The sequence below is a fragment of the Brienomyrus brachyistius genome, unplaced genomic scaffold (assembly GCF_023856365.1).
Source record: "Brienomyrus brachyistius isolate T26 unplaced genomic scaffold, BBRACH_0.4 scaffold66, whole genome shotgun sequence".
In the NCBI taxonomy this organism is placed as follows: Eukaryota; Metazoa; Chordata; class Actinopteri; order Osteoglossiformes; family Mormyridae; genus Brienomyrus; species Brienomyrus brachyistius.
In genome coordinates, this window is record NW_026042341.1 from 623,859 (window position 1) to 632,876 (window position 9,018).

A 9,018-nucleotide genomic window follows, 5' to 3' on the forward strand; every position below is an offset into this window, starting at 1 on the left:
TTTTCTATTCTCGGTAGTTCAAAGCTTCTGGCTTTGAGAAATCGAGCGCCCGCTGTGCTGCTTAGACAAGGGAAAGGCCCCCCCACACCAATTTTTATTTTATGCACGGAGGCGGCACTTTGCAAGGATGCCGGGGGGTTGCTGGGGGGGGCTCCTGTCCTGAGTGGTGGGTCATCAGGCCCGCGGACGACATGGCAGCGCAGGGGACAGCGGGCCGGGTTCCTAGCTCACGCAGCTGTTCCTGCTTAAGCAAACAGCAACATGGAAATCGTCGTACATAAATTCATAGACGGGGGGGGGGTTTGCCTTCCGTTGCTTCCCGCCCCCCCCCTTAAACACGCACACAAACGCGTTCAATCTTTCAGTCTTTCATTTCATCCTCTGTAATTCGTAGCCGTGACGACCGGGGCGGCGGGAGGGGGGGGGGGGGGATTATAGCATGCTTTCATGTCCCGGCGTCTGACCTCGCCCTTAAACCGGACCATAATTGCAGGGGGGCTTTAATGGCTAGAATTAATTGATTTCCGTTTAAAAATCGGTCATATCCTGCACTCGGGCTGTTCCCCGCCATGATCCCCCCAGCCCCCAGATCCCCCTCGAAACACCCAGGAGTTTAAGCATGAGGCAGCAGTGGTCAGGCCCACTAGGGCTTTACCTCGTGGCCAGTGAAATATAGTAGCTGTCGCATTAGGAAACCCATTGAAGTTAATGAATTCTCAGTTTTTTTTTCTCTCCATGAGCCACATCTGTTGGAATGGGGGGGGGGGTGGGGGTACTTTGTGATCCAGATTCACGGGCTGGTGGGGAGGGGTGGACACATGCAGCAAAACATGGGAACAGGTTCACAGGTTGGCCAGTTCATACGGTCCAGGGAACATGAAAGTCCCGTTGCAGCCTCAGCTGCTCCAGGATGGCAGTTTGGTAAGTGTTCTTCTCCTGTTTTCTTTGGGAGAGGCGTGTCTGCACCTAAAATATGTCTTTTTCGTTGTGCTTCCCGGCAGGAATGAATTTCATGAATTACTTGTTTAGCAAGACCTTGTTTACCAAGTTAACCTTGTTGCCTTGATGTTTTGTGCTTTTCACACAGCTGGGTGTGCTTGTCTTGTCTGATTTCCCTGTTTAAGGCCACAACAGCAGTCATCGCCTTGGAACGCTTGTGCACATGTCCAACTCCTTAACCACTGCACCACCTTCTGGCCCTGAAGATAAGCTGCAGCTGCGATCATCTGTGATTGGGTCCAAGGCAACTTGCTTCTTTGAGGCATGCAGTTGGAATGTGCTTCAGTGTGGTCTTGGTGACACACAGCCGCACGTGGCTTGTAGGGAGGTGAGGTGGTTATCTGTGAAAGCCGTCATTTAAATTGTCATTTACGGATCACTTCTGCACGCCCCCCCCCCCCCCCCCCCCCCCCCCCCCCCCGGCTTGCGCCCACTCTGCCCAAAGGAAGTTTCCTTTCCCATGGGGTGAATCGCAGAGTCTAGCTGGGTTGAAGTTGAACCACACTGAGCCCTCAGATTCTCCCTTCACTGCGGTTTGGCTATTTTGGCATGGATTAAAATGGCGGGAAATCGCGGAATTAGTCTTTTCAAATGACGCTTTATTAAACGCGTGTAATTTTAATGACTTTTTCAGCGGAGCTGAAAAGTGCCATTGAAAAGCATTAGCGCTAATTGCTCAATCAGTGCTTGACTCGGATCAGACGGCACGCCCCTGGGCACTGATTTTATAAGAAGCGATGCCTCCAGTCCCCTTGCTGATTGGGTAATTCAGCCGGCTGGCCGTGCGTGTGATAATGATGTATCGCAGGCCTCGCTTAATATTCTCTCTGGGTATGTAGGTGGAACCTAAACAATGTGGATGCCCTCCAACTGAAGATGCTTCCCAACACGGGAGGGGGCAACTGTGTCCATGTCTCAGGGTATGTTTGGGAGCTCGCTACTGAAGCCTATGTAGGCCTGACTTCAAATGGGAGTAAAAACGACAGATGAGCATCGCAACTAATAGCTGATGCTTGGATAGCATGCAGTTAAATTAAAACAAATGGAAAAAATGCCACATTTTTAGCTGGATTTGGGGAAAAAAGGAGCATTTGTGATAATTTCTCAAAAACAAAATGAAACTCTTGTTTGTAGGCAGTGGAACCATGAATAAATTTTGGGGTGATGGAGGCTTCGGGCTGCATTACTACTCGTTCAGGCACAGGAAACAGGCAGCCTGCAGGTGGAGCCCAGCACTTTCCTGGGACCTCGCAGAGAACTCCTTGCAGACACAGAGGAATGACCCCCCCCCCCCCCTCCGGCCAATGCTGGCGGCTTCCCAATTCCGGAACTACCAGCCACAATCACCGGATAACGGAGCCCGGGCCGTTCCCTTGACTTCGTACCCGACGGTTCAGCCTTCGCATGGATTGAACGTCTAACTCCCCATCATCCAGCTGGCCTGATCCTCTGACGAATATCCGATTTCTACATAAATGCAGCCTCGTAATAATGTATTTTTCACCAGGTAAGTAATCAAGACAATGTCAGCATATACAATGTATGTGTTGATACCCCCGCTGAGACTGAATGTCATCAGGAAAAAAAAACAGGAAGTGATGCTGCAGTGATGAGTGCCCATTTCCTTAAGCCTTAAATGCTGAGTGCCAAGGCCAAGGAAGAGGAGGATCCCGCATCCCCGACACCTCAGCCCCCACCCACGCCAGACACAACATCCTGCCTTCAGTGGAATGGCCGACCTTGGGCTGGTGACAGCTTCTTCCCATGGCGGCGAGTTTGAGAGATGAGGGGGATTCCCAGCAGCTAGTGCTCGAGCGGAAGAGTGAGGGGGGGGGGGGATAAAATGAGATTCTGCAGGGCATGCGGAAGCCACTGCGGGCCCCCTCCCAGAGTGAAAGTACCTCACTGCAGTGTGACCACCACTATCACGCGTCCACTTGTCTTAAAAATAGCTCAGAGAACACTTTCACCCCCCCCCCCGCCTCCATATTTTCGAGGCCTGTGATCTCTCAGGTCTGCCCCGTCGTGGGCCAATGCGCATCCTTATTCCAATGATTTACGCAGACGGTGGGCGCTCTGCCGTGGTTCCCATCTCCGCCATCTCCAGACGAGTAAATCAGCCTGTGCATTTACAGTAGTGTGTGGTACGGGGGTGGGGAGTAAAAGGGGAAACAAGGTCAAAAGTTTAACCGTGGTGGGAACAGTGTCCCACAGGGAAAGAAACACACACCGCGCATGGCGGGAGGAGACGAATGGCTCGGATCCACTGTCATCCGGTCGCGGGGGGATCTCCGCAGCCCTGACACGGAAAGGCCTTCGAGTTCCCGGTTCACGTGCCACAGAAAGGTCACTTTACGACACAGAGCGATGATCTCAAGGTTGCAAGAGAGAGCGCTATCTTCTGCGAGAACGATAACGGCGTGTTAACTGAGACGTAGGGGCTGTGTAAACAATTCATTTATCTTGGATTTAGGTGGATGGGTGCGCCTCTTAATTCGGGACCTGAATGTGGTCTGTCTCTTCACATTGGCCCGTAAGACGCGAGCTGCAGGATGAATTGCTGTGACACACAACAGACAAGGCGGCATGTTCCCGGTGGTCAGATGCTGGACTTCCATCTTGGCGAAACCGTATCAACAGAAGTATCTCTGAGTCAGGAGAAGAAGTCGTGTTTCCCTGGACGGCGTGTTTGTAATTTGTGTTGCCAAATCGCAGATCGCAGCTCATGTTCTCAGTCCACAGAATCCTCACCATCCTCATCCAGAGTACACCTCACATCCACAGCATCTCAGATTCCCGAAGCTCATGAAGGCTCATTGACACAAAAAAAGGCCTCCTTTCTTGCTAGATTGTCGCTTATCATTGGGCGGATTATCTGCAAACCTGCGTGATCCTGTTCCGATGGGTCCCTTCCCCTGTGATTCCTGCCTATATTCTGTGATGTATGCTATTCTACCGTGTTATTTCCTTGAGAGGAGAGGTAAATGAAGGACGGCTGCTCTTACATCCTCTCCCCAGTGTATCCTGTCGGACTTTCTTGGCAGCAGATCAAGGTGGACCTGAAAGCGGCACTCTGGGGCGTGTGTGTGCAGCGTCGAGACACAGCCCTCATTAGCGGGCTCAGCAGCCTCCGACGACATGCTTTAAAAACGTGAGTAATGTGCCGCATTCGGCTTGGCTGGACCAGTCTAATAAACGCTACAGTTTTATTACCGCTTCTTTTAAACGGAGGCTTCTTGCTCTCTCTCTTTTTTCTCTCTCGCAGGGGTCTACATTTCTGCCATTGTCGTAGGTGGTAGCTGAGGGATTTCCTGCTTTTTGGATACCGCTGCAATTAAAGGCAAGGAAGAGGACACAGCTGGAAAAGGTGTCTTTGAGAGATACTCCCTTCAGCTCGAAATAGCGCCCCCTGGTGCTAGGAGGCAACCGACAAGTGTCCGGGGTCTTGGATTGCCTCTGAATTAGCGTTTGTGAAGGATGAGGGTCAGTTTCATAGTATCAAATACTATACTGACAAGACTATGAATCTCATTAATATCAAAAACAAGCTGGATAAACTGTATGATTAAATACCTATGTGAAAATCACTCAGTCTGCATACGCAATAAACAAACATCACTGGATCAATCATGTCCTCTCAGGATAATGTTTGTGGAGTATTTAGGAAAGTAAAAACATATTATTTTTTAGTAATTTCACCCTCAATGAGTCTGTTAAATAGCTCCTGGCTGAATTACCTGTTTTTTAAATATTATAACGGCCCCACATGGCCCTGCCTCGCCTCCCCACTCATGCGATCTCTGCAGTGATCCCCGAGGACAGGATTCCGGAGCGTAATCGGAGGAGGCGGGACACTGCCGGTTCCCCAGCAGCTCCCAGAGATCCCAGATATCGATTACGCTGCATGTAATTACTGCCTAAGTGATATCACAGCATGCTTTGGCCTCCCGTGAATGAGGCACACAGCGAGGGCAATTATAGGCAGCTGCCCATTAATTGGTGAAGACATGCAGCTTTGCTTCTTCACTCTCTCGTTTAATGTGGTTGGGGGGGGCATGATAGCGTCAGGATGAGGCGCGTCCTCTCCATGCCACGCATCTGTAATTTTCCTTACTGCCTCTGTTTTCATCTCCGAGGAATAGAAACAACCATTCGGGAGTCTATGCAGTTTGTATAATAGGCAGCTGCTGTTGGTGGGGGGGGGGTATAAATTTCCACTGAAGAACATTTGAGTTGCATTTAAAAGAAACAGAAACTTCTGAGACAGTTAAGAAAACCATCTGTGTAATTTTAACGAACCTTTCGAAATGAACTGGTGTAACTGGGGTTAAGGAGCCACCCAGGCGTTACACTTAATGACCAACTCAGGCTGTCCATGCGAAGAAACCTGCGGTTTGTGGACGTTTAGAAATGATTCCCCCAAGCCTCTGGTTTGTTTGGACGGCACAGCTGACATGAAAAGAAGTTCACTTAGAAAAATAAAGGCTGGGCCTTGTCATTGAAGGCCGCGCCGTGCACTTTGTAGGACAAACCAGTCTAAGGTGGTTTCTCTCTGCTTGTATTCATTCCTCTTTAATCTTAAGTGCTCTGTTTTGTTTACCAGAGTCTGCTGCGACGAGCTGTGGGCCATTCCTGCACTGAGCTCTGCTGCTTTCCCAGAAATTATGCTGGGCACCAATCATGAGTCCCCTATGGTTCTCCGCATTGGTCATCCAAGCCTGATCACGAGACCTCCATGGTCCTACACATTGGGCACCCAAGCCTGATCACGAGGCCCCCGCGGCCCTGTGAACTGGGCACCCAAGCCTGACCACAAGACCTCCACGGTCCTATGCATTGGGCACCCAAGCCTGATCGCGAGGCCCCCACGGCCCTGTGAACTGGGCACCCAAGCCTGACCATAAGACCTCCACGGTCCTATGCATTGGGCACCCAAGCCTGATCGCGAGGCCCCCACGGCCCTGTGAACTGGGCACCCAAGCCTGACCACAAGACCTCCATGTTCCTATGCATTGGGCAAGCAAGCCTGATCAGGAGGCCCCCGCAGCCCTGTGAACTGGGCACCCAAGCCTGACCACAAGACCTCCATGTTCCTATGCATTGGGCAAGCAAGCCTGATCAGGAGGCCCCTGCAGCCCTGTGAACTGGGCACCCAAGCCTCCATGTTCCTATGCATTGGGCACCCAAGCCTGATCATAGGGGCTCCACAACCCTACGCATTGAGCAGTGATGTCACTGATTATGACGCCCCTGCCAGGGCAGTTAACATCCAGAATCTATTGCCCCTCTAGGACCAAATATCCGTATAAATATCTACATGTTTTTGTACTAAAATATGTAACAGGATTACATAACTCAACACATAAGGTCCACCTATGAGTTTATTTCCAACATTACTGCTTCTGCATGTTAAATTGAATCCAGTTGACATGTCCTAGTAGCCAGCTGGGAAAGCTTTACTCTTTCTTTTTTTAAAATAATTCACAGGGGCTTATTAGGTAAAGCCTGTTATGTAGGGATGGCTAATTAAATTTGAGAGCACTTGTGAAAACGTGAGCTCCTGTCTGCATGTGGGCCCTCTAGCATATCACTATGACTAATTAGCGCGGAGTCACATTTGCAATTAATAGCAGATGAAACAGCGGAACTTATAAACACCCCCCTTTGAAAATTGGCCCAGTAAACGGTCGGTGGTGATGCGGCAGTGGACCGCCGGCTCGCTCTCCCGCAGCGAGCTGCACCGTGGGACACTTTCCCAGGGACGTTCAACAAACAGAAGTGTTGGTGACCGGCGCGTTAGTGACCACCGCATCAGAGCTACTGATTCAGGGGCGTTCCAACTTTCCGTTCGAGGGCTTTAGTCACCAGAGATATAGCTGTTTGCATCCTCGAGAGCCTGTTATCATTACATGATTTAGGCAGAAACGTGTTAAAATTTTATTGCTCCAGCCTGAAAGGTGATGGGTGTTTTGCTTAGATTTCTGCTTGACAGGCTGCTCAAGAAGTATGCCTGGACAAACGAGGTTCAGTATCCTGTCCTGGAGATCACCTGCAACACACTAATGTTAAAAAAAAAACCACAGCTCACCCACTGGCCCCCACAAGCAGTTAAACTGACCCCCGTGTTCATTACGCGTGAGGAATGAACGATGCCCTTGATTGCCAATTAGGGCACATCGCGAGACTTATGTGCTGTGAAACGCGATGGATCATGCGGCGGGCGGTGGGATGTCTTTTAGGACGGACCACTATCAGAAGGACTTCAGGGTTAAGGTCAGCGGTCTAATAAGAAACACACTCGCCCCCAGCAACAGGCTAAATGCTTTCAAGATCCTTCTCGCTTTCTGATTGCTGCCTTTTAGACATTGCTAGAGTGACCCCCACCCCTCGTAAAATAAGGAGCCTCTATCGGGCCTTTTTAAATAACGAGAGATTTATTCCCTGATAGTTGCAGTCATGCTGTTTTAGGCCTGGGCCTGGGGCACATTCCCATGTGTGCGGCTGTTTTCACGGATGACGTTCCGGCGGTCAGCTCCTGGGGGCGGTCTGGCGGGCGGGGTGGGCAAGTGAAGCGCTTCTTTTGGGGGGGGGGGGGGGGGGGGGTCATAGCCACTGTCTATAGCACTTCACCTTAATCCACCTTATAAACAAAACAAAAAAGCAAGCACTAAGGATACCGTGCCCTGAACGACATCACACTGCATACCAGCAGTTACACACTGCTGCCAAACACTCAGCAAACCCCATACCACCGACCCCCCCACCCCACCCACATCACCAGCAGGATGTGCTGCCGAGGTTATTTAATTTTTTTTTTTATGTAAACACATTTGCAACTGTTCCCCCTCCCTAACACTTCTGGCAAAAGTAGTAAAACTATCACACTCTCCTCGGCTACTTCACTGACCTGTAGGGGGTGCTGTTGCTTCTAGGCTGTACTCCTAGAGATGAGCTTGTCGCCATCTGTTGTTTGAGTTTGGGCAGGAACAAGAATGACGCATCGGATCGCCTTCCAGAGGGCTGGCGAGTCGGGACCGTGAGGACTTGAGGCCAAGGCCGCCCTGCCGGAGGTGTAATATGTGCAGTAGGGTGACAGGGGGCGCTCTCACACTCGAACCCAGTCACGAACACGAGGGCACACTTTTCAGTCTCACCATCCATCTGTCGAAATTCCCACCAAGCGCTCCTCAGCTCCCGAGTCATTTGGAACTCAGTAACTCAGCAGCCCCCCCCTCCCCAGCCCGGCCCAACCAGCCCCCACCCCCTGCTGCTCTTTCTCACTTAGGACAGGGTGAATTCCTGCTGCCTGTGCAGGCGTCCGGCTCCTGATGGACCACCATGCCTCTGTGTTTAAAGATACAGGATTAGTGAAACTTTACCAGCATAAGCTAATGCTGGTTTGACCGTGAATGAGGCCGGTTGGGTTTCTGGAGGGGGGGGTAACAATGTGAAGGTGAACCATCTGGAACCGGGTGCTGCCCTGCCGTTGATGTGTCCTATCAGGCAGCAAATTCCACCCTCTCTCTTAACCTCACAGACATCCCGGTCCCTTGTCATACCATATTTGTCCTGTACAGACAAGCGTAGCCTTTTAATGAACTGTTCCACTTTTAGCTGAGCGTGTGTCTGAAACACTTAATGCTTTGAGGTGGTCTTTCTTATAACATATGTTGTTATAAAACATCCCTGCTTCTGCAGCATTAGTGTGACTGGATTGCTTTCTTAGTAACGGCTTTCTTTCAAATCATTTACGCGAGGGAATCACTTCCTTCAGGTTGAGTGTGATACTGATCCACTGAGCTCCTATCACTCAGGCTGCAGATGCAGGAGTGAGGGTCTTGCAAGTCGCTTTGCCACAGGGCTTGTTTCGACAGGGCTCTGCCCCCTTCCAATGTACACAGGTGTGGTACAAGTGTTTCGTTTGTAGGGTAAAAATCGTCCCCAACATTCACACCATCTCAAAGACGAGGAAAGGCTAACAGGAAGTGAAATACATTCTTCAAGAATATTTAAATATAC

The 9,018-nt window shown here is 50.6% G+C and overlaps 1 long non-coding RNA gene across 1 annotated transcript; it reads left to right on the forward strand.

Annotated features, from left to right (window-relative positions):
• Positions 1–815: 815 nt before the first annotated feature.
• On the forward strand, positions 816–4,622 carry LOC125725423 (uncharacterized). Its single transcript, XR_007387472.1, has 3 exons — positions 816–1,327; positions 4,018–4,150; positions 4,265–4,622. It is a non-coding gene; the product is annotated as an uncharacterized LOC125725423 (long non-coding RNA).
• Positions 4,623–9,018: the final 4,396 nt, after the last annotated feature.